Consider the following 23,605-nt stretch of genomic DNA (forward strand, 5'->3'; position numbering starts at 1 on the left):
TAACAGAATAAAACGAATAATTAGTAAACACTGGCCGATGCTTAGGAACGACCCAATGCTGTACTCGATTCTACCAGAGAAGCCTAGATTTATATACAGGGGAGCACCCAATCTGAAACAAAAACTAGTACACAACCATATAAAAGACAAAAAACCCACCCCTTTCTTTCAAAAGAAAGGTTTTTTCGGCTGTGGCCTATGCTCAGCCTGTAAAAACACAAAGAGTGTAAAAAGACACGTTATAGAATTTTCGGATTCAAAAAAAGAAAACAAATACAAAATACGAGAAATGACCACATGTTTTTCAAAGAGAGTGATATATCTACTACAATGTTCCTGCAATCTCCTATATGTGGGCAGAACCAAGCGTCCTTTATACGTGAGAATAAATGAACACATACGAAACATAAAGAGAGGATATGATAAACATAGCGTTTCCAACCATTTCAAAGAGGTACACAACAACGATCCCCAATTTCTAAGTTTTTCAGCCATACAGAAAATCACTTTAAATTGGAGAGGGGAGGATGAAATAAAGAAGCTAGGAAAAATCGAGACAAAGTGGATTTTTAATTTGAACACCCTAGCCCCCCATGGTTTGAATGCGGATTTCGAACTTTGCCATTTCCTTTAACCTCTTAACCTTTTAGACTTTTTAATAATTTTTTAAAAGAGGTGAGGTCCAGTTCATATTTATAAAAAAGATCTTTTTAAAATTTTAAATTTTAAAATCTTAATTTTTAAAACCAAACCCTTCTAAGAATTTTACGCCTACAGCAATTGCACCTTAACCAAATTAAGAATTTCTTGAAAATAAACTCAAAGACTAATTCAAAGTCAAATATTCCTTCAACAGACTGTATTCTCCAAAAAACTTTATTACTAATATATCACATTACTAATATCGATTCCCCACCCCAGACTAAATAACAATTAAGGACATTCATATGATCACAACCCATATTGGAAAAGACTCAGAGACTTTTTTATGTCAGAACAAATTCTACACTTTTTAGAATAGAAATAACTTGTAACCCCGAGAATCTTCAAAATGTATGCTGCTAGAAATATTAAGGGATCCAATTACTTTTATTGCCCCTTTATCGTATTCCATTTTTCACTGTTTAAAGGATAAAAACAACCCCCAGCCAAACCTGCAGAGGTGGACATATGACACTAAACAAAGGAATTAAATATAGACAAATCTATAATAGATTATTCTCTGTTTTTATAATTTTATTTCTATTTATTGTCATCTCAATAATTGCACTTTTCTGTCAAATTGTTCCTGAATACTAACGTTACAATTATCTCGTTCTACTTCTACCCGGAACATATGATTTATATGCTTAAAATACAATCACGGACTAAAAACGAACTATACAACGATGTCACTTTGGACTCAATTTCCCATAACACCGCTGACACACACCGGAAGTGACGCCGAGATCCACACAGCACCATGGGAGATGTAGTACGGAGGACCGGAAGTGACGCGACGACATCAACCCGAGCCACTGGAAACACACCGGACTAGAAATCAGGAGATTTTGGCGGTCGATTTAAAGACATAAAAGCGATTTTATTCAGAAGAAGATCAGAAGCCGACTGAGGAAGCCGTGTGACGGCGAAACGCGTTTTGGCAACAAATATTTGTATTTTACATATGATATTTCAGATTTTATTATTTTCTAGTAAAACTGTATACATAATTTTAGAATATTCATTTTATAATAAATATATTTTTATACTCAACCTTCTTTGCTGTATCCTGTCGAAGTGATTCCAGAAAGGGGTAGTGTCACCCCACAAATTGACACTAGGCTAATACACTTAGAGCCGGTTAACAAAGGCTCTAAAAAAGGTGAGCAATACTATATCTTATTCTTTCATTGATATTTATAGTATTTGGGAATACTACGCTCAGATCAGATTACCTGTGTCTCTTTTTCTATCTAAATTTGGAGGAAAACACGTATACGTATATCGTGAGAGGGGGGTCGTGTGGTCTACCCTAAAAGACACAGATGCCAGGAAGTTTAGAGCCCTATATCTATAAAAGGCTCTAACAAATGTGAGTGAACTTGACTCTATCTTCAGAATTCACAAAAAATTTTCTAATCCAGCTTAAACATACTGCACAATTATTTGTCTATTTTTCCCTTTTTTTCATGTATACAAGTGTATAAAAGAGGGTAAGTGCAATTAAGAGCACTATTCACTATTGTATTATTTTATCACATTTAGCGCTACACTCAAGAAAACGCAGGTTTTCATTGTTGATTTTTGGTGATCTTTTATTTCTGAACAAGGATTCAGCATGGATCCTTCAAAATTGGAAGCTATACTGTCCTGGCCCCTTCCCCAAGGACTTAAGGCAATACAGCGATTTATAGGGTTTGCCAATTATTATAGAAAGTTTGTTAAAAACTTCTCATCCATTATTTCCCCTATCACTAAACTGACAAAAAAGGGTTTACACCCCAGGGTTTGGAATCCTAATGCTATTGTGGCCTTCGAGACTCTAAAAAAGGCCTTTGCCACTGCCCCTGTGTTACACCATCCTGATCCTTCCCTTCCCTTTGTACTGGAAGTAGACGCCTCTGAATCAGGTATAGGAGCAGTGTTGTCACAAAGACAATCGTATGACAAACCCCTCCTTCCCTGTGGTTACTTTTCAAAACGCTTGTCAGAGTCTGAAAAGAATTACGACGTTGGGAACAGGGAATTATTAGCTATAGTGATGGCATTTAAAGAATGGAGGTACTTGTTAGAGGGAGCTAGACACAAGATTTTGGTTATAACCGATCATAAAAATCTATCCTATATCGCAGATGCTAAGAGGTTATCCTCTCGTCAGGCTAGATGGTCTTTATTTCTCTCACGTTTTCAGTACATAATCACATACAGGCCTGGTTATCGAAATGTCAAGGCTGATGCCATCTCCCGCCAGTACGAACCTGTAGATTCTATTACCTCCACTCCTGAGCCCATTGTACCCACAACTAATATAATAGCTACTACCCGTTTGGTTATCTCGTCTCTTTTTCTTGATGGTATCAAGTCATACCAACCCCAAGCACCCTCTGAGACACCTACTGGTAAGCTGTACGTGAAAGTAAAAGACAGAAAGAAGTTGTTGACTTTATTTCACACAGCCAAAACGGCTGGTCATCCAGGGGTTACCAAGACTTACAAGGGTCTTCTCCAACAGTTTTGGTGGCCCTCACTCAAAAAAGACGTGGTAGATTACGTGCAGGCTTGCCGTGTCTGTACACAGTGTAAGTCCCCTAATGTTAAACCCCTGGGACTCCTTATGCCCCTATCTGTACCCAAGAAACCGTGGACACACTTATCCATGGACTTTATTGTGGATCTTCCTTCATCTGATGGGCAGACAGTAATTTTGACTGTAACGGATAGGTTCTCCAAAATGGCGCACTTCATTCCGCTTAAGAAGCTACCTTCTGCGGTTCAGTTGGCTCAGGTGTTTGCCAAAGAAGTGTTCCGCTTGCATGGTATACCACAAGATATCGTATCTGACAGGGGCCCTCAGTTTGTCTCTCGGTTTTGGAGAGGCTTTTGTGCTGAGATGGGGGTCTCCTTATCGTTTACTTCCTCCTATCATCCGCAATCTAATGGAGCTGCCGAACGAGCAAATCAGTCTGTGGAGTTGTATTTACGCTGTTTCACGAATGCACACCAGGACAACTGGTCCCGTCTCCTTCCCTGGGCTGAGTTTGCCAGGAACACTGTGTCTCATTCTTCTACTGGCGCAAGTCCTTTTATGGTGGCTTATGGGTTCCAACCCGCTGTCCTTCCCGGTGTATTCTCCGACAAGGGAATGCCCGCTTTGGACGAGCACCTCGCCTCCTTACGGAAGATGTGGGATCAGGTCCATGCTGCTCTTTGTCGTGCTGCTGCTACTCAAAAGAGGTTTGCTGATCGTCGTAGGTGTGCGGCTCCTTCTTATGCTCCGGGTGATAGGGTTTGGTTGTCCTCTAGGAATCTCCGCCTTAGGGTTCCCTCGATGAAGTTCGCGCCCAAGTTCCTTGGTCCCTATAAGGTGTTGCGTAGGGTGAATCCTGTATCCTACTCCCTGGCCTTGCCCCCTTCCATGCGCATACCTAACACCTTTCACACCTCCCTTTTGAAGCCCTTGCTCTGTAATCGGTTCTCTGGCTCTCTCAGGCGTTCCGATGCCCTCCGCGCGGTCTCTAGTGACGTATATGAGGTGGCTGCTCTCCTTGATTCTCGTTTCTCTCGAGGTCGGTTGCAGTATCTGGTTGATTGGAAGGGTTATGGCCCGGAGGAGCGGTCGTGGGTTTCTGTCTCTGACTTGGACGCCCCCTCCTTGATCCGCTCCTTTCATGCGCGGTTTCCTTTGAAGCCTTCGGCTTCCCGCCCCCTGGGCGGTCTTCGAGGGGGGGGTTATGTCAGGGCTCCGCGGGCAGCGGTGAGGGGAGGCTGCAATCCTCTCGCAGCACTCACCCTCGGTCCGTCGCCGCCCGCGGTCCCCTCTCCCCTTACCGTTAAGCGAGCGGCGTCCTCTGCTCCTGACACGCCGCTCGCGTCCTCCTCTCCTCCTCCCAGCGGCAGCATGTCTAACGCTGCACGCTGGGAGCCGGCACTATTATCTAAGCGCCGGGGTCACTCACGTGACCCGGCGTTAAAGCTACAGTGCAACAAACACAGTGGGGGGTATAGATATCCCCCACGTGTGTTTGTTAATACTGATTGGTGGTTAGCCAATCAGGATTCAGGCTAGGATTTAAATACTTACCTTTCCTGTCTATCTGTGCCCTGTTGTGGTCTTTGCTTTATAGTATCGATTGTGAACGTGTGCTTTCTGGTTACGTACCCTCTGGCTTGTTATACTGACTTTGTGACTTTCTCCTACCCTTTGACCTCGGCTTGTTTCTCGTTATTCTGTTTTCTGGTTCCCCTTACTCGGCTTGTCTCCTGACTATTCTTTGTGTGCTTAGCCCGGCCACTCTAAGGACCGGTACAGCACACTTTCTGTGTGTGTGTCTGTGTGTGTGTTAGCGTGTTGGGTTCCCCGGGATCGTGACAAGTGGTGTACTAGCAAAACCATTAACAGATTTATTTAACCAATCATTGATAACAGGAGTAGTCCCAGAAGATTGGAAGTTAGCAAATGTTGTGCCCATTCACAAGAAAGGTAATAGGGAGGAGTCGGGCAACTATAGGCCAGTAAGCCTTACTTCAGTAGTGGGGAAAGTGATGGAAACCATGTTAAAGGATAGGATTGTTGAACATCTAAAAACACATGGATTTCAAGACCAGAGACAACATGGGTTTACTTCAGGGAGATCATGCCAAACTAATCTTATTGATTTTTTTGATTGGGTAACTAAAATTATAGATCAGGGTGGTGCAGTAGACATTGCTTACCTAGATTTCAGTAAGGCTTTTGACACTGTTGCACATAGAAGGCTTATCAATAAACTACAATCTTTGAGTTTGGATTCCAATATTGTTGAATGGGTAAGGCAGTGGCTGAGTGACAGGCAACAGAGGGTTGTAGTCAATGGAGTATATTCGAAGCTTGGGCTTGTCACCAGTGGGGTACCTCAGGGATCTGTACTTGGACCCATTCTCTTTAATATTTTTATTAGTGATATTGCAGAAGGTCTTGATGGTAAGGTGTGTCTTTTTGCGGATGATACTAAGATATGTAACAGGGTTGATGTTCCAGGAGGGATAAGCCAAATGGAAAATGATTTAGGTAAACTAGAAAAATGGTCAGAGTTGTGGCAACTGACATTTAATGTGGATAAGTGCAAGATAATGCATCTTGGACGTAAAAACCCAAGGGTAGAGTACAAAATATTTGATAGAGTCCTAACCTCAACATCTGAGGAAAGGGATTTAGGGGTGATTATTTCTGATGACTTAAAGGTAGGCAGACAATGTAATAGAGCAGCAGGAAATGCTAGCAGAATGCTTGGTTGTATAGGGAGAGGTATTAGCAGTAGAAAGAGGGAAGTGCTCATGCCATTGTACAGAACACTGGTGAGACCTCACTTGGAGTACTGTACACAGTACTGGAGACCCTATCTTCAGAAGGATATTGATACCTTAGAGAGAGTTCAAAGAAGGGCTACTAAACTGGTTCATGGATTGCAGGATAAAACTTACCAGGAAAGGTTAAAGGATCTTAACATGTATAGCTTGGAGGAAAGACGAGACAGGGGGGATATGATAGAAACATTTAAATACATAAAGGGAATCAACACAGTAAAGGAGGAGACTATATTTAAAAGAAGAAAAACTACCACAACAAGAGGACATAGTCTTAAATTAGAGGGACAAAGGTTTAAAAATAATATCAGGAAGTATTACTTTACTGAGAGGGTTGTGGATGCATGGAATAGCCTTCCAGCTGAAGTGGTAGAGGTTAACACAGTAAAGGAGTTTAAGCATGCGTGGGATAGGCATAAGGCTATCCTAACTATAAGATAAGGCCAGGGACTAATGAAAGTATTTAGAAAACTGGGCAGACTAGATGGGCCGAATGGTTCTTATCTGCCGTCACATTCTATGTTTCTATGTTTCTATGTTTCTAATTTCCTCCTTCTTTCTTATGCTTTCCACACCTACTCCACTAACCAATCAACGTTCTATCCCTAGGAATGCTGGAAAAGTGCATTGGGCATCACTGACAGATTTTCACATTTGCAGCTGGAATATCTCCTTATCTTGCAATATTCTGGCAGGGGGAGAAGAGAGGGAGTCTGTTCTGTGTGCTTCATACAAAGCATGTTCCGTGTTGGGTTTATCTTTCCCTGTTGCTGTTATTAGTGGACTGATCTGAACCTGGGATGGGTGTGTAAAAAGAAGGGGGGGCTGAAGAAACGCCCCTTGCTGAAGGGCATGCTCAATACCACAATATGACCAGGTTTATAGTATGTTACTTTTCAAAGTTTTTCTAGCTTTAGTTTGGTTTGTCTATTTGTTTAAAAGTGTTTGCTTGCTGGCTTAAAAACAATTGTCAAGTGATGAATATCCCTTTAAAACATGTAAATGCGGTTTTCTTACAGAAACTTATTTTATTGGGCATGCTTGAACATAATTCTGTACAAAAGATTGCTGTACCCATACATTGTCTTAATCAACATAACAATTATTGTTTTCAATCAAAAACAACTTGGTTTTGAAGGAGTTAAAAACTAAGGGTTAAACTTACCACCATGATCTTAAAGCGCAACAATACATTTTACAATAATTTTTCCTGCATATACTTCTGGAACAGGATACATTGTGAATCAGATCACCATGTCTGCTAGTTTATATCTGTTAAAAACCTAGCTTCATCCTACTATTATATATACATATATGCATCACATCCTCAATCTACCCTTAAAAGTATCTTGCTGTCTGTTCCCAATTTTGTTATAAATGTGTCACGGGGGTAAAAAAAGATAGGGTCAATTGTCCGGCACCTCTTACTCCCATTCAATCTGTGTAGGATCTAATGTTAAATATTGCCTTTATGCCATTAACATTGGTGGCTCATTTCAGCCCTATTATTGATATTTGAGTGGGACATTGCATTTTAAAACAAGATCTTAAAATAAGAGAATGTTATGATAAGATAGACCATTACTGGTACTGGTCTTTAAGATGTTAATACAATACAATAATGAATAAGGGTCCCTGTGCACACCCGCTAGAGGTTTGGGTAAAGCGGATTGTATGTCAATAAAAATGTATACTGGAAATGGACTATAATGAAAGGTGTGACGAAGTGCTCTTCGCCACTTGTACCTGGAGGGGACTACTGGCTAGCCTCCTGCCTTCCGACTATGGCCCCTGTGCTGATAGCTTTATTTAACCCTGCAGAAAGGTTTATTTTTGTATTTCTGCTGGGGCGTTCGGGACTTTCAGTATGTGAGTAGTGCTACCCCAGATAGCTATGCCATGGAGCCTATTCGTGTAACGAAAGACTATGGAAAAGACTTTGGCTCCATGGTGATTGAACTGTATGTATGTGATCTGAGCGCCATTCGGTAATAATGTGCGCTCAGATCTAAGCTATCTGGGGATATGTTTCATGTATATGTTTTATGTAGTAATTGTAACATTGTGTAATTTTATGTCTTTTTGTAACCATGTGGTTAATGGAGTCTTGCCTCTGTCCTGGGAGATAATTTGATTACTTCCCAATTATCTCCAGGATAGAGAGGAGGGATTGTGATGTCACTGTGGGAGTGTTTTGTTTGTAGTGTCTGTGATTGGCTAATATCCAATGTGTCTCATTGTTCCATCAGGTCCCCTAGGGGAGTGTCCACCTGGTGGACACTTGCATAAATACCGGGCAGTTAGCCCTCAATAAACCAGACTTACTTGCACCTTTCTTGAAGCCTTGGCTCATGCTTGGGAGAAGGGATACCTACACTCTGGGGATTGCTATAATCACTTACTCCCCAGAGTAAGCTCTTGTAAGACGTTGATTTGTTCCTGAAACGCTCTCTGGATTTAGGAGAGGCTCCTAAATCTGTTAAACTAGAGCCTGTAGGAGTCTCGTGTGTGTGATATTTGTTGAATTCACAAAAGTAGGATATACAAACTTCTAAAGAAAACTGTACAAAAACTGTATTAAAATATCTAAAGAAAAACTGTATTTATAATATCTGATTTAACATGAGGGGAGGTGTGGCAAGGCTGCATAAACAAAAATAAAAGCGATTTAACTCCTAAATGGCAGAGCGTTGAGCATTGATACTGCAGGGACGTTATCTACACTAAAATAGCTTCACTAAGCTAAAGATGTTATGGTGCCATAGTGTCCCTTTAACCCCTTAAGGACACATGACATGTCTGACATGTCATGATTCCCTTTTATTCCAGAAGTTTGGTCCTTAAGGGGTTAAGGAGAAATTGTAAGTATCACTGCAAAACAAGCAGAGAGCATAAGGTTTAAAAAAATAAAATACTATTTTTCTGGCACGATCAACAATATTTTTGCAGGGATTTTAGCTATGACATACTTGTTAGAAATATAAGGGGGGGGGGGATAAAAAATATGTTCTTCTCCCTCCAAATGCCTCACTTTACCCTAAAATAGTGCCAATATAGCTCTAATATATTAACCATGCAGTTAAACACACAAAGCAATATCAGTCCTGTAAGCAAATACTTTTAAAATATTATGTTTGTCATGAAAATCTTGGCTAAGTTACAAGAAGTTGAGATTTTGTTCCGGAAAAAACAAAACAAGGGAAAACCATGTTCCCATGAATTATCTATAGAGGCAATGCAGTATGTACAACAATTTTCCAGATGTAGACTTAAACCATCTGTAATATCATAAATACATACATTCTTTGAGCATTCCCTTGCAGGGACCAGCAAAAAAAAAAAATATATTACGAAAACAGAGGTTGCAGTGTTTCACATGCTGTGCTCCTTATGGTATGTGGCCATGACCACTAATAGAAATCATTGGGGCCCAGTAGAAGAAATTATTGAATAAACAGTTATTGTCTATAATAAGATTCAATGGGGAAGTAACTATGGTAAAGGTGTTGTTTTTGTCTTATAACCACTATCTGTCATTACACAAAAATGTATTGATCTCCCAGCTGCAAATAAATCCTTGGTTCCACACACACTTACACTGCAAACAGTAATAAAATCCACGTGCTGCTTTAATGTATGTATGATTGGCTAGATAATTTCTTATCTGTCATCATAGTCTATCAGTTATTTTTTGTTTTTGTTTATATGTTCTATATATATATATATATATATATATATAGTAATAATGTAACTAATCACAGATATCCTTATCTCAGCATCTAGATGCAAGCTGTTCCTATCTACCACCACTGCACAACTATAATAATCCTTCTTTATAATGTGTTCTAATTGTGTTCTGTTTTATTTCAGATGTGCATGCTATCTGACACAATGCAGTCTAGAATGAAAATGGTCAGAAATTGAAAGCCTGGTACTCCACACAGGTCTCAGAGTCACTCACCACGCTGTCTGCACTACATTTTTTTGCGGCTCCTGTATACTCCAGCACCCTTTAATATTGTAAATATGATGTTTGATACATGGGTGTTTTTAGCCCATAATTCATAACTAAGCCTAAACTGATTAAGATACTTGTTTTCAGATTAGTCCATTGATATTGATTTATCTAGTATCCATACACATTGTTTTGTTTCTGTTTTGTCTGTAAGACCTCTGATATATATCTATAGGACTTTATCAAGATTCTTTTCTGCTTATTTAATATATGTATGTTCATTATGAATATTAAAAGTTATGTTTTAAATTGTTTGAGCTGGGGTTTTCCATATTCTCTCATTTTGGTTTGTAATGTTAATTATTTTGGGATTACTCCAGTCTGACAAACTCTCTGACTTTACAACTTTACATTTTATTTTGTTTTAGCTCCACTGAGCTAAGCAAACCAGGGAGCAACAGGACTGGTTGTCTGCTTGAAAGCCAAGTGGTTTAACAAGTATAATTCATTTCTATTGAAATCTGCACTTTTTGTAAAATGAAAAAGAGGACACACTCTTCACACATACAGCATTCCAGCAAGCTAAAGTGATCTAGAGTTTCAGAGTGTCCTTATAAGGTCTCCGAGACCTGATGGTCCCCCAAAATATATAATTTGTTGTCTCCACTCTTTCACAGTAACAAAGCAGCTGCTAAATGCTGACAAACATGCCAATTCCAGGGATCATTTATATCCTTCTATCAGAACCTCTTCAATGTCACTCTAGATCAGGGGAGCCCAAAAGGTGCCCAGATATTTTTAAACTACAGCTTCTATGATGCTTAGTCATTCGGAAGCATTCTAAAGGCATGCAAAAGCATCATATTGTTCTACAACATCTGGGGATCTACCATTTAGGCATCCCTGCTCCAGATGACCAATGGGCATGTTACTAACTTGCTGCGAAAGGGGTAGAGGGGAGGGGAGTGTGGCATGCTATATGATGGCCTTAAGGACTTCCAGCGTTCTTTGAGCCTATATCTCTGCTGTCCAGTGATGTGACAATCTGGATTCTCCTGATACCTCTACCAACTTTTAACTCACATGTATAGAGTCTTAGTTGTGGTATAATCTTGGATGTTTTGTGATTACATGTTGGCTAATAAGGTTTTTTGGTTTTTTTATTATCTATTATATTATCCTTTTTTATCTAACTAAGGGGCATCGTCAGGGCTCGAGTCCTGCAGGTATGCATGGGAAAGGCATTCCTACACCTTTGTCACAGCAGGAATGCCGTTCTCGTTAGTCCTGCAGACACTGCCGGCGCGTCCATAAGGCAGCACAAGCGGCCACCTTAGTGTGCACCGGCCCGGGGGGCGCTAGATCAGAGTGACCTGCCAGTCACACATTTGTCAGGCAAATGTGATTTTTGCTCATAATTCCTCCTTATTTCTTATGCTTTCCACATTTCCTCCACTAACCAATCAAGGTTGTGTAGTGTGGCCGAGCGGAGCAGTGTGCACCGCGGTCCAGGAGCTTTCGTTTCCTGTACCTGGCCAGACTGAAAGGAAGTGCTCACTGAGAGAGCACTTCCTGTCAGTCCGGCCGAGTACAGGAAACTGAATCTCCTGTACCGCGGTCTGCTCTGCTCGGCCATGCTACAAAGAGAGGTAGGGATCAAGGAGGGGGGGGGGGGGGGGAGGGAAAGGAAGAACACTATGGGACAGTGAAAGAGGGTGCTAAGGTTGAACATTTTGTGTGGGGGGTGGTGAGGAAGAACACCATGGCACAGGGGGAGGGGTGGTAAGGAGAACACTATGGGATGGGGGAGGGGTGGTAAGGAGAACACTATGGGACAGGGGGAGGGAGGGTTAGGAGAACACTATGTGATGGGGGGGTGGAAGAACCCTATGTGACAGGGGAGGTGGTAAAGAACACTATGGATAGGGGAAAGGGGTGGTAAGGAACACTATGGGACAGGTGAGGGGGGTGTGGTAAGGAACACTATGGGACAGGGGAGGTGGGGTGGTAAGGAACACTATGGGATGGGGACGGGGTTGGTAAGGAACACAATGAGATGGGGGATGGGAGAACACTATGGGGAGTGGTAAGGAACACAATGAGATGGGGTGGTAGAACACTATGGGACGGGGGAACACTATGGGACAGGGAAGGGGGGAAAGAACACTATGGGACAGGGGAGGGGGTAAAGCACACTATGGCACCGGGGAGGGAGGGAAAGAACACTATGGACCAGTGGCGTACACACAATCTATGGGGCCCTGGTGCAAAACTGATCCGTGGGCCCCTTCCCACCTCGATCCATGCCATCCCCCCATCCATGGCCCCTGCCCCCCAGACACATACACACATACAGAGACACATACACACAGACCCCCCCGACAGACACAGACATACATACAGAGAGACACATAAACATACAGAGATACATAAATTCAGACACACACACATACAGACACATACATACAGAGACACACATACACACAGAAAGACACACACATAATGTTTAAGTCACCCTCCTGTTTCCTACCTTTTGCAGGAGGGTGACTTTCCCTGGGGTCCAATGGAGGCTCAGCCTGATGGGAGTCAGAGTTCCCACTCTGACTCCTTCCTCCCGCATGGCTCTCTGATAGCTGGGAGGAGTGACGGGGGCAGTCACTTCCTCCCAGCTCTGTCTGATGTCATCACAGGGGCACGGTTGCGCTGTTAAAGTGCTGCAGCACTGACCGGGCCCCCTGATAATCCATATCCATCAGGTGGCCCTAACAGCATGGGCCACCCGATGGACCCCTTAATGTGTGGCCCTGGCGGTTTGCCACGCGGGCCGGGGCCGCAAAACATGGCAGTGGGTGCCCGGTCGCAAGGGTCTGCAGGGCGGGCCGGGCCCGGGAGCAGCTGCGACCCCTGTGACGCTGTATGTACGCCAGTGTATGGGACAGAGGGGGGAGAACACTATGGGAAATGGGGTAGAAAGAAAACTATGGGATAGGAGGGGGGAAAGAACATTATGGGACAGGGGAGGGAAGGGAAAAGGAACACTGGGGTAGGGGATACACTAAAGGAGAAGGGGGAGGAACATTAAGGAGAATGGAGGGCACTAAGAGACAGGTAAGGGGGGGAGAGGAACACTAATGGACATAGAGGGGAGGAGGGAGGAACACTAAGGGAGATGGAGGGGATGGTGGCACAAAGGGGGGCCTGAGTGGGGAGAAAGATACACAGAGGGACATGAGGAGGGAGAAAGACACACAGATGGGCCTGGGGTGAGAAAGTTTAAAAAGGGGCTGGGGATAAAAGTGACATACAGAAGGGCCTGGGTGGAAATACAAAGGGGCTGGGGGTAAAAGAGACACAGAGGGGTTGGAGAAGAGGAAAAGAGACACAGAGGGGCTTTTGGTAAAAGAGAAACACACAAAGTGGCTGGGAGAGAAAAAAGACACACAAAGGGATGGGGTGAATAAGACACACAAAGGGGGGGTTGTAAGAGATACACAAGGGAGGTGTAAGACATACAATGCGGAACAATAGGGGTAAGATACACTAAATGGTTCCTGGAGCCTATATCTCAATATATATCTGAAAGGGGATAAGAAACAAAATACGGGTTGAGAGGTACCCAGGTGAAGATGCTTTTGGGTGGGTGGGGGGTGGATCTTTGGTGAGTTCCCACACTTTTTTCCCCGGAGTTGACCCCTGGGCATTGTGCTGTGCTGAGGTGGTAGATTTGACTGACCTCAGGTCCGCCATCAGGGGGTGACAACCATAACGGGCCCCTTAATAGAAAAAAAAAAAAAGCAGCCGCAGCGCAAGTGCTGCTGGGAGGAAGTAGTCACTTCCTCCCAGCGCACTCCGTGCGGGAGGAGAGACAGCCCGGCAATGAGGAAGAGTCAGCCGACTACTCCCATCGTCCCCAGCCACCCTCCTGCAACGAAAAGGTAAGAAACAGGAGGGTGGCTGGAAAATGAGCTTTGTGTTTGTATGTCTGTCTGTCTGTCTGTCTGCATGTCTGTCTGTCTGTATGCCTGTATGCATGTCTGTCTGTCTGCATGTCTGTCTGTCTGCATGTCTGTCTGTATGCATGTCTGTCTGTATGCATGTCTGTCTGTCTGTCTGTATGCCTGTATGCATGTCTGTCTGTCTGTCTGTCTGTATGCCTGTATGTCTGTCTGTCTGTATGCCTGTATGCATGTCTGTCTGTCTGTCTGTCTGTATGCATGTCTGTCTGCCTGTCTGCCTGTATGCCTGTCTGTCTGCCTGTATGCATGTCTGTCTGTCTGTATGCATGTCTGTCTGTCTGTCTGCCTGCCTGTCTGTATGCCTGTATGCCTGTCTGTCTGTCTGTCTGTATGTATGCATGTCTGTCTGTCTGTATGCCTGTATGCATGTCTGTCTGTCTGTCTGCATGTCTGTCTGTCTGTATGCCTGTATGCATGTCTGTCTGTCTGTCTGTCTGTATGCCTGTATGCATGTCTGTCTGTCTGTATGCCTGTAAGCCTGTAAGCCTGTATGCATGTCTGTCTGTCTGTATGCCTGTAAGCCTGTAAGCCTGTATGCATGTCTGTCTGTCTGTCTGTATGCCTGTATGCATGTCTGTCTGTCTGTCTGTATGCCTGTATGCATGTCTGTCTGTCTGTCTGTATGCCTGTAAGCCTGTATGCATGTCTGTCTGTCTGTCTGTCTGTATGCCTGTATGCATGCCTGTATGCATGTCTGTCTGCATGTCTGTCTGTCTGCATGTCTGTCTGTATGCATGTCTGTCTGTATGCATGTCTGTCTGTATGCATGTCTGTCTGTCTGTCTGTCTGTATGCCTGTATGCATGTCTGTCTGTCTGTCTGTCTGCCTGTATGTCTGTCTGTCTGTATGCCTGTATGCATGTCTGTCTGTCTGTCTGTCTGTCTGTATGCATGTCTGTCTGCCTGTCTGCCTGTATGCCTGTCTGTCTGCCTGTCTGCCTGTATGCATGTCTGTCTGTCTGTATGCATGTCTGTCTGTCTGTCTGCCTGCCTGTCTGTATGCCTGTATGCCTGTCTGTCTGTCTGGCTGTATGTATGCATGTCTGTCTGCCTGTCTGCCTGTCTGCCTGTATGCCTGTCTGTCTGCCTGTCTGCCTGTATGCATGTCTGTCTGTCTGTATGCATGTCTGTCTGTCTGTCTGCCTGTCTGCCTGTCTGTATGCCTGTATGCCTGTCTGTCTGTCTGTCTGTCTGTATGTATGCATGTCTGTCTGTCTGTATGCCTGTATGCATGTCTGTCTGTCTGTCTGCATGTCTGTCTGTCTGTATGCCTGTATGCATGTCTGTCTGTCTGTCTGTCTGTATGCCTGTATGCATGTCTGTCTGTCTGTATGCCTGTAAGCCTGTAAGCCTGTATGCATGTCTGTCTGTCTGTCTGTATGCCTGTATGCATGTCTGTCTGTCTGTCTGTATGCCTGTATGCATGTCTGTCTGTCTGTCTGTATGCCTGTAAGCCTGTATGCATGTCTGTCTGTCTGTCTGTCTGTATGCCTGTATGCATGTCTGTCTGTATGCCTGTATGCATGTCTGTCTGCATGTCTGTCTGTCTGCATGCATGTCTGTCTGTATGCATGTCTGTCTGTATGCATGTCTGTCTGTCTGTCTGTCTGTATGCCTGTATGCAAGTCTGTCTGTCTGTATGCCTGTATGCATGTCTGTCTGTATGCCTGTCTGTCTGCCTGTATGCATGTCTGTCTGTCTGTATGCCTGTATGCATGTCTGTCTGTCTGTCTGTATGCATGTCTGTCTGTCTGTCTGCCTGCCTGTCTGTATGCCTGTATGCATGTCTGTCTGTATGCCTGTATGCATGTCTGTCTGTCTGTCTGTATGCATGTCTGTCTGTCTGTCTGTCTGTATGCCTGTAAGCCTGTATGCATGTCTGTCTGTCTGTATGTCTGTATGCATGTCTGTCTGTCTGTCTGTATGCCTGTATGCATGTCTGTCTGCATGTCTGTCTGTCTGTCTGTCTGTCTGTCTGTCTGTCTGTCTGTCTGTCTGTATGCATGCCTGCATGTCTGTCTGCATGTCTGCATGTCTGTCTGTCTGTCTGCATGTCTGTCTGTCTGCATGTCTGTCTGTATGTCATTATGTGTGTATGAATGTCAGTGTATGTATGTATGTCATTATGTGTGTATGAATGTCAGTGTATGTATGTCTGCATGTCATTATGAATGTGTGTATGTCAGTGTCTGTATGCATGTATGTCTGTCTGTCTGAATATATGCCAGTATGAATGTATGTCTTTGTATGTATGTATAGATGTCAGTGTCTGTATGCCAGTATGAATGTATGTCTGTCTGTATGTATGTCATTATGAATGTGTCTGTGTTTGTATGCCCTTATGCATGTGTGTCTGTATGTATGTTAGTATGTGTCTGTCTGTATATGTGTGTATGTCTCAGTATGTGTGTGTCAGTATGTATGCCTATATGCGTATCAGTATGTGTGTCTGTTAGCATGTATGTGTGTCATTTTGTATCAGTGAATGTGTTTGTGTCTGTGTGTGTATTCCTGTGGGCGGGATTTGGAGGTGGTCCCTGTGGGCGGTTTTGGAGGCGAGCCCCAGGGGGCCCAGATCCTGAGCTCAGTTAGGGCCCCAAAATTTCTGGTGGCAGCCCTGACTGACCTGCTTAATATTTTTGCCATGCTGTTTTATGCTTTGATATCCTTATTCTGTCCTTGGTCCACCCATACATATTGTATTACGTTTGTGCAATTCTAATGACTAAATAGTGTCATGGTTCTAACTAACTGATAACGTTCAGTAATTACTTCACTATCCCCATTCCTACTAGTGGACACATCTGAAATTTGCCCTTATATGTGTTAATGATTTTTTAATTGCATATTGCATTTTTATTGGCATATACAGTATAAGTCACTCTTTTTGTTTTGGTGCCCGCCAGTAAATCACATAAGTGACTAAGGGTTGAGGTTTGAGGTGAAGGTCCAAAATGATTGCAGTTCCTTAAAATGGCTAGGTTTTGCTTTTTGTTTTTAACCCCTTAAGGACACATGACATGTGTGACATGTCATGATTCCCTTTTATTCCAGAAGTTTGGTCCTTAAGGGGTTAAAGAAGTAGATGGAGGGAAGAGAAAAAAAGAAAAAGAGAAAAAAAACTGATGGCAAAAACATTGTACTTAATATAGTCAATGGTAACTGAAACAATTAAGGGTACTGTAGGAGAAGGACGTTGAGTGCTATTATTGCTGGGAGGACAGGTGGATAGCCAGTATTTAAGCAGAATGAATTGGTGGGTGGGGGCTCTAAAATAATAACCTGGGGTACACTAGGTCCCCTGTGCATTTTTCTTTTAATAGTCACTTCCTGCTAGCCAAGGTTAAAGGCATGGGGTGGTGTCACTACTATACAACTCCCCTTCACCCACCTGTGTGGATCTGTGCCTGAACCCCCTTTACTGTATTAGTAAATGGGTAGCAATAACTGCATGATAGCTAGTATTTAATAATAGCAAGCAAACAAACCCTACCCATGTGAAGGCAGGTGGGGGTCTGAGGTAGATATTTTTTTATTTATTTTTTTGCTTAGCTTAGAATATATCTTTCCTGTAATTTAACCACTCATCCATAGCAGTGGGTGAGAAGTGCTATGGGAGGGGGGGGGGGGGGGGGGGATGATTTAATATCATTCCTACTAAACCCAGTTGCTAGAGGGATTATAGGAAGGATGTGTGGGAGTGCTCTACTCCCCATTGCTTCCATTTTTACTTGTTCACTTTCCATCAGTGCAACAGTATTCACTTAACTTGAATAAAGGGGGGCTAGCAATCAAAGTAGTTAGTATAGCCCTCTAGCATCAGGAATATATGTTTGTATGCTAGAGTATTCATTTAAACAGAAATATGAATGTATATAAACTGTTGTTTTTAAACATTTTTATTAAAAATTATTATTGGCATTTATATAGCACCAATTTACTCTGCAATGCTTCACAATATTATAAATGAGAAAACGTAACAATTACAAAATGTTACAGGGACAATAGGTTGGGACATCTGGAGAAATACAGTAGAAAGAGTTAATGTGCACATATAATATTTACACATCAACAATCACATATCATAATTATGGCAACACAAGATTAAACCTCTGATGGCAAAATAGATATACCAAATCTACACTCGGCACACAAGACTCAAAATAATGAATCTGTTTAAAATGTATCTTACCTTGCTAAATTTTACACAGTGTCTACACATGAATAACTTTTTTTAGCATTGCACAATCTGCAGTTTCTAGCCAGAATGACCTCTAGTCTTCGACTAAAAACCACCTCCTATCACCCTCCATCACTTTCCTAAAGAGCATTAATTTAATGCAAGAGAAACATTGTTCCACAGGGATCTATAGTGATTCTCACACTGCAAAAGATAGCATGTCACATAGCAAAGACATCCTTCTGCCTGTGGAGATTAAGACAGCAGCCTGCACCATTAAATGATTGCCCAGCTCTGGACTATGCTGCAGAGGTAAAAAAAAAATATCACTGCAGTTTTAACATTTTCCTTCCTGAATGATAACTAACCTAGAGATTCAGCACAATCTCCCACAGTTCTTGAACGTGCAATAATAAAAATAAGGCATGACCTTGACTACAACCCTGCAATATCCTGTCCACATACTAATTTCATCTGAAACAAATTCACTACCAGGAGCACATTTCAAATGCACATGCATAATGTATCATCTATTATCTGAAGGCTGTATTCCCAGCTCTTCACAATCTTCATGCTTTATAAAATCTCTACATCCTGCCCTGTCCCTCTGCACTGTATTGACTTTGGGTACAATGTGTAAGTGATGAGATCAGTATCATTAGCTCCCATGCAATATTCTTACCTGGATACCTTAGCTGAGGGAAGATACCTTATCTCCACCTGTATCCTAGCAACACAGTCTCAACAAATGCAAAGGACCAGTTTGGGGGGATAATTTCGTAACCCTGTAGCTATTCTTCTCCAAGGGTCACATAACTGAAAGCATTAAATTAAGCTGCTGCAGGCCTAATGCAGAATCCCTCCTCCTTCTCTCCCTCCATCCTCTTGTTTCCGTCTGTCTGAGAGTGTCATGAAGCTCCCAAAGCACCCATGGGAAACATAGATCATTCACATAATCCCATGGCTGTTCTGAGTGTGCACGTGTGATATTAATCAAATCTCAGAGCACAGACTTACTGCCAAAGTGTAAATATTTATAGAAAGAGTAAATTGTTGACTGTAGGTCCTGGGCACATGTATGTTAATTGTAAGCTGGCACCATAGACCCTCTACCAGGTAGATGAGTTGCACTATGACTATGGTTCTCAAATAAATACATGTAGGGTAAATACTAAGCTGCTGATGTCTTTAGGTTACAACTACTGTAAACCTATGCAAGCCACACGCACTGCTTGCCAAGAGTTACAGTATATAGAGAAAAATAAGTCTGCTAGTGCAGAATCCCCTGCTCTGAAAATAAAACACCAAAGAGACTGTAGAAGAGTCTGTAGAATTGGATTGTAACTCCTACTTATAGAGATGAAGCCCTGTATGTAGGTGTAAATCAGAGGAAAAGTTAAATGTATATAATTCTTAGTTGAAACACTTCACCCCAATATGGTTGTGGTCAGATTTGAACTCCAAAGCCTAATAGGCCAAGCCTCTGACTATTCAAGTGTAAGCATACATCCAATTCCCCTAACTTTCAGGCTTTTTTGCATTGTGCCTATGTAGGGTGGATGGATACAAATCAATTGCATTAAGATAATTTTAATATAATCTTGTTTGTGAAGATTCAGGGAAGAACATGCATTATACCAGTTACTCAGCAAAAATAATATAGAGCTATTGTAAGGTAAAAAAATAAAATAAAAAATGAACTTAAAGTCTGCAATCTTATTTATATTGGATTGTATCGGTATAATTCAATAGGGGAATCCCAGTGGGAGATGGATTCACATATAGACTTAATAAAATAAACAAATAAACAGGGCTTTCTCTCACTGAATGTATTATCTTGTTTTTGATCATCCAGGTGATCGCAGGGGGGGGAGGGGGGAGAGCATCAGTGTAGTTGATGTTATTCAACTACACACTATTTGCACCCATACGTCGAATAGCTCACACTCAAGCATGTTGTATTTCTATTATCGTTCTACTCTAATACCAGTCTAGATAGTAAAATTGTAAATGATAAGCTCAGCCTAGACCTGTATCTCTAGCTTACTGATTACTTCTCTATCATAAAAAAGAAAAAGGGCACTGTATATGAAACCACAATGTTGTTCACTATTGTGTATTGCTCAGAGTGCACTAGCTATTGTGGCATTGCAAATCTGCTTGTTTACTCATGCAAAACCTAAATAAAGAATAAAAAAAAGAAAAAGTTCTGCAGGTTTTACAAGCGTTTTTTAGATATAACTCCAACGACAAAAATGCATAATTAAATGCATGCAAGTTTTCATTTGGGGTATATATACTAAACAGTGATTTTTATTTATTTTGTATTTGGGCAGTGAAGTGTCCCTTTAAATATATTTCTATAGCTGTGATGCTATGTTTATTCACATACCCTCCAAAGACCACAAGATATCAACCCTGAACTCTATTAAGCATATTGTCTCTCTGAAGCATATAGAAGAGATTTCTACTTACTTGATACCATAGACAGTCCTGATTTGCTGGCATTAAAATTTGCCTGTCAACCCATCCTGCATGTCTTCTGAGCTACCATGCTGTCTAACCGTCCCTCAAGTGTCATTAGTGTTATACAATGCACTACTAGCACTAACCCACATATTTTTAAGGGTGAAAAAGGATGACTCACTTTTATAGTTAAAGGGACACTCCACTGCCCAAATCCAAACTAAATGTAAAATCCTTGTTTAATAGATATACCCAAAATGAAACCATGTATCAACATTTAATTATGACATTTTTCTTTGAGGGAAAATCTAAAAACAGATAGCAAAAAATGCCTAAACTTTCTGTGGCTGTCCTATCATAAACTTCCCAAGTCAGCTTTACAAGACAAGTGCTCTGGGCAATTGCTGCATCTTGAGTTTATCTCCACTGAGATAACCAAACCAGGAAGTAACAGGACCTGTTGTTGATTGACAACCGGGGGAGGGTGTAACTAGTATAATTTATAAAAGTGACAATTTATATTGATATCTGCATATTTTGTAAAACAAAAAAAGAGAACACATTCTTTACAAATAAAGTAATCATCAAACTGAAGTGCTTTAAGGGTCTGGAGTGTCCTTTTAATTATATTATACGATATTAATCTGGAAAACTATAGCACATATAAAAATGAGACTTTTAAAATTCTGATTCTTCACAGCTGTACTCCAAGCTAAATCTATTATCAGCAAAATTCCATACTATTGATGGTGACCTTGGACTGTCCTCTGCTGGCTCTGCACCTCTATCTTTTACATAGAGGAGTTTATTACACTTATTTAATTAAATCCATACTTTTCCTGACATTGCCTTTAGCATCCTGTCTTAAAAAATCTCCCAAAAAGTCTTTAGGTAACCATAAAAAAATATTGATTAACTCATCCCCCTGTATCTGTTTAATTCCTCCTTTTCTTCCACAGTCTCAGCTAATCCCATTGTCTCTTTATATAACTACTATATACACTATAATAATTATATAAAAACATTTTTTTTTATCTATTCTGTCTTCTAGATAATGTGCAATTTACCTTTTGTTTCATTATACATAACTGGTTTAGATTGTATGGTTTCTTTACTGGGTGTTTGTTAATATGTCTTAATTTGTTTATCATAAATGACTTACTTGTATATTTAATTTATCTATTGTACAGTGCTGCAGATGTGGACATATTCGAAATATAATAATATTGACTGAGATCAATTTCTAGCTATGTCTTTTGTCAAAATGTATCAGTTTATATTACCTCCTAAAGTACTATAGCAAGTGTTGTGTACATTTCTCCATCTAAAACAATGTTAAAAATAATATTAGAGATCAGTGATGTCCATCAACTGTTGACTTTGGTTGTTCAATCTTCTAATACAGTTTATAACAAATATGAGCAATATATAATCAATATAATCAATAATAACAGTGCATCTGAGGCTTCTTAGATATTTCTTTTTAGGAATCTATGGAATGCTTATATAATGCAAATGATAGAATAGTACCTGGTCCAATAATATTACTTATTTCTCTAGTAAATTAATAAATTAATTACAATTTACAACAAGACTTAGTTCTAAATGTAAATAAGTGTAACTGCACAAAAATGACAGGACAATATCACCATGGATACATCTTTGTAAATTAAAATCTATGCAAACAAAGAAAAATAAAAACAAGAAGCAAACAATACCCTTTCAGTCAGACAAAAAAACTTAAATAATCACACAGAAAAATGTAACATATAGGGATACATGTTCCATTGGTTGCTATGGCAATTACTCATCCAAAAAGAGTTTGCCCCATAATTTTCTCAAGTGTTTCCTCTGCAAATGAGTCCTTATTATATGTATCATGTCTAACATAAATATTTAAATTGTTTGTGTTCTCCTCCACCCCCTTCTCTTTTTATACATATCTGTGTTTGCAGACATATAGGTAGGTTTGTACAGAAAAGGATCTACAGATGGTAAATGATAGACAGGAAAGAGAGAAAGGAGAGTAGAGTAATGAGACAGATACAGTGATTGAAAGCAATTTCATGTAAATATTAAGCATATCTGTTTTTATATTTTAAGATATTATGGTTAGAGCAAATAAACAGCGCAAGCTATATACTTACCAGGTCAGATGTGCTGCAGATAAAGCTCTTGTTGAGAGATCCACTCCTTCTTTGGAGGTCTTCAGATTAGCATTCATCACACATGAGATCAAGGGAAATATTTTCTCTAAAAACACCGAGCAATGTCTTCCAGCCATATTCAGAGTCGTTCCAGGCTCACATTACACTTCAAACAGTGCTACGATACTTCTCATTCTGTGATTTGGGTAAAGGTGTCCAGAGCAGTAAACAAAGGATGGCATTCCATAAATCGAACAGATCTACAGGACCATACACACTGAAATCATAAACATTTAATTGCAGAATGCATAGTTTCAGACTGTTATGATTCTGACCTGTGGTTACATCCGGGGAGGTCGGGAAAGTCTCACAAATCCGATGGAAAATCACTTCAATTTTGAACAAGACAGAAGAGAGACAGTATCCCTTTTAGTCGCATTGTTACAAATGTCCGGGATTATTTTTGCGACATCTAGTGGTCGTTTGAGCAAAATGCAAGGTGTATTAATAGCCACTGGATTGGTGCTGATGTTAAAAAAAAATATAAAAATTCATACCTGTGCATATTCTGGAGCTAAAATCCTGATTACAATTATAATGTGCTTCATTTTACAACACAAATAAGGTTATTCACAAAACATCAAAGTGTAGTGAATACAACTCTAAATTAAAAACGGAGGCTAAAATGCGGATCTAACCACCCCCCTCCCCCCCAAAAAAAAACAATAAAAAAAATAAATAAAAACAACAACTAAGCTATAGTCACAGTTTGGCTATATTAGCCTCAGTTTTGCAAT

General features: G+C 41.1%; 1 protein-coding gene across 4 annotated transcripts in view; it reads right to left on the reverse strand.

Annotated features, from left to right (window-relative positions):
• The window catches only part of RELL2 (RELT like 2), a 435,084-nt gene extending 411,853 nt beyond the window's left edge, over positions 1-23,231 (reverse strand). For 2 of the 4 annotated variants that reach the window (XM_063447923.1, XM_063447924.1), the window contains exon 1: positions 22,809-23,231. The gene's annotated coding sequence lies outside the window, so the exon portion shown is untranslated. Of the gene's footprint in view, positions 1-18,877; positions 19,014-22,808 lie in introns of those variants that run through there. The other 2 variants (XM_063447925.1, XM_063447926.1) reach the window with 2 other exon arrangements.
• Between the last annotated feature and the right edge of the window lie 374 nt (positions 23,232-23,605).

This window comes from Pelobates fuscus, chromosome 3 (assembly GCF_036172605.1).
Source record: "Pelobates fuscus isolate aPelFus1 chromosome 3, aPelFus1.pri, whole genome shotgun sequence".
Classification (NCBI taxonomy): domain Eukaryota; kingdom Metazoa; phylum Chordata; class Amphibia; order Anura; family Pelobatidae; genus Pelobates; species Pelobates fuscus.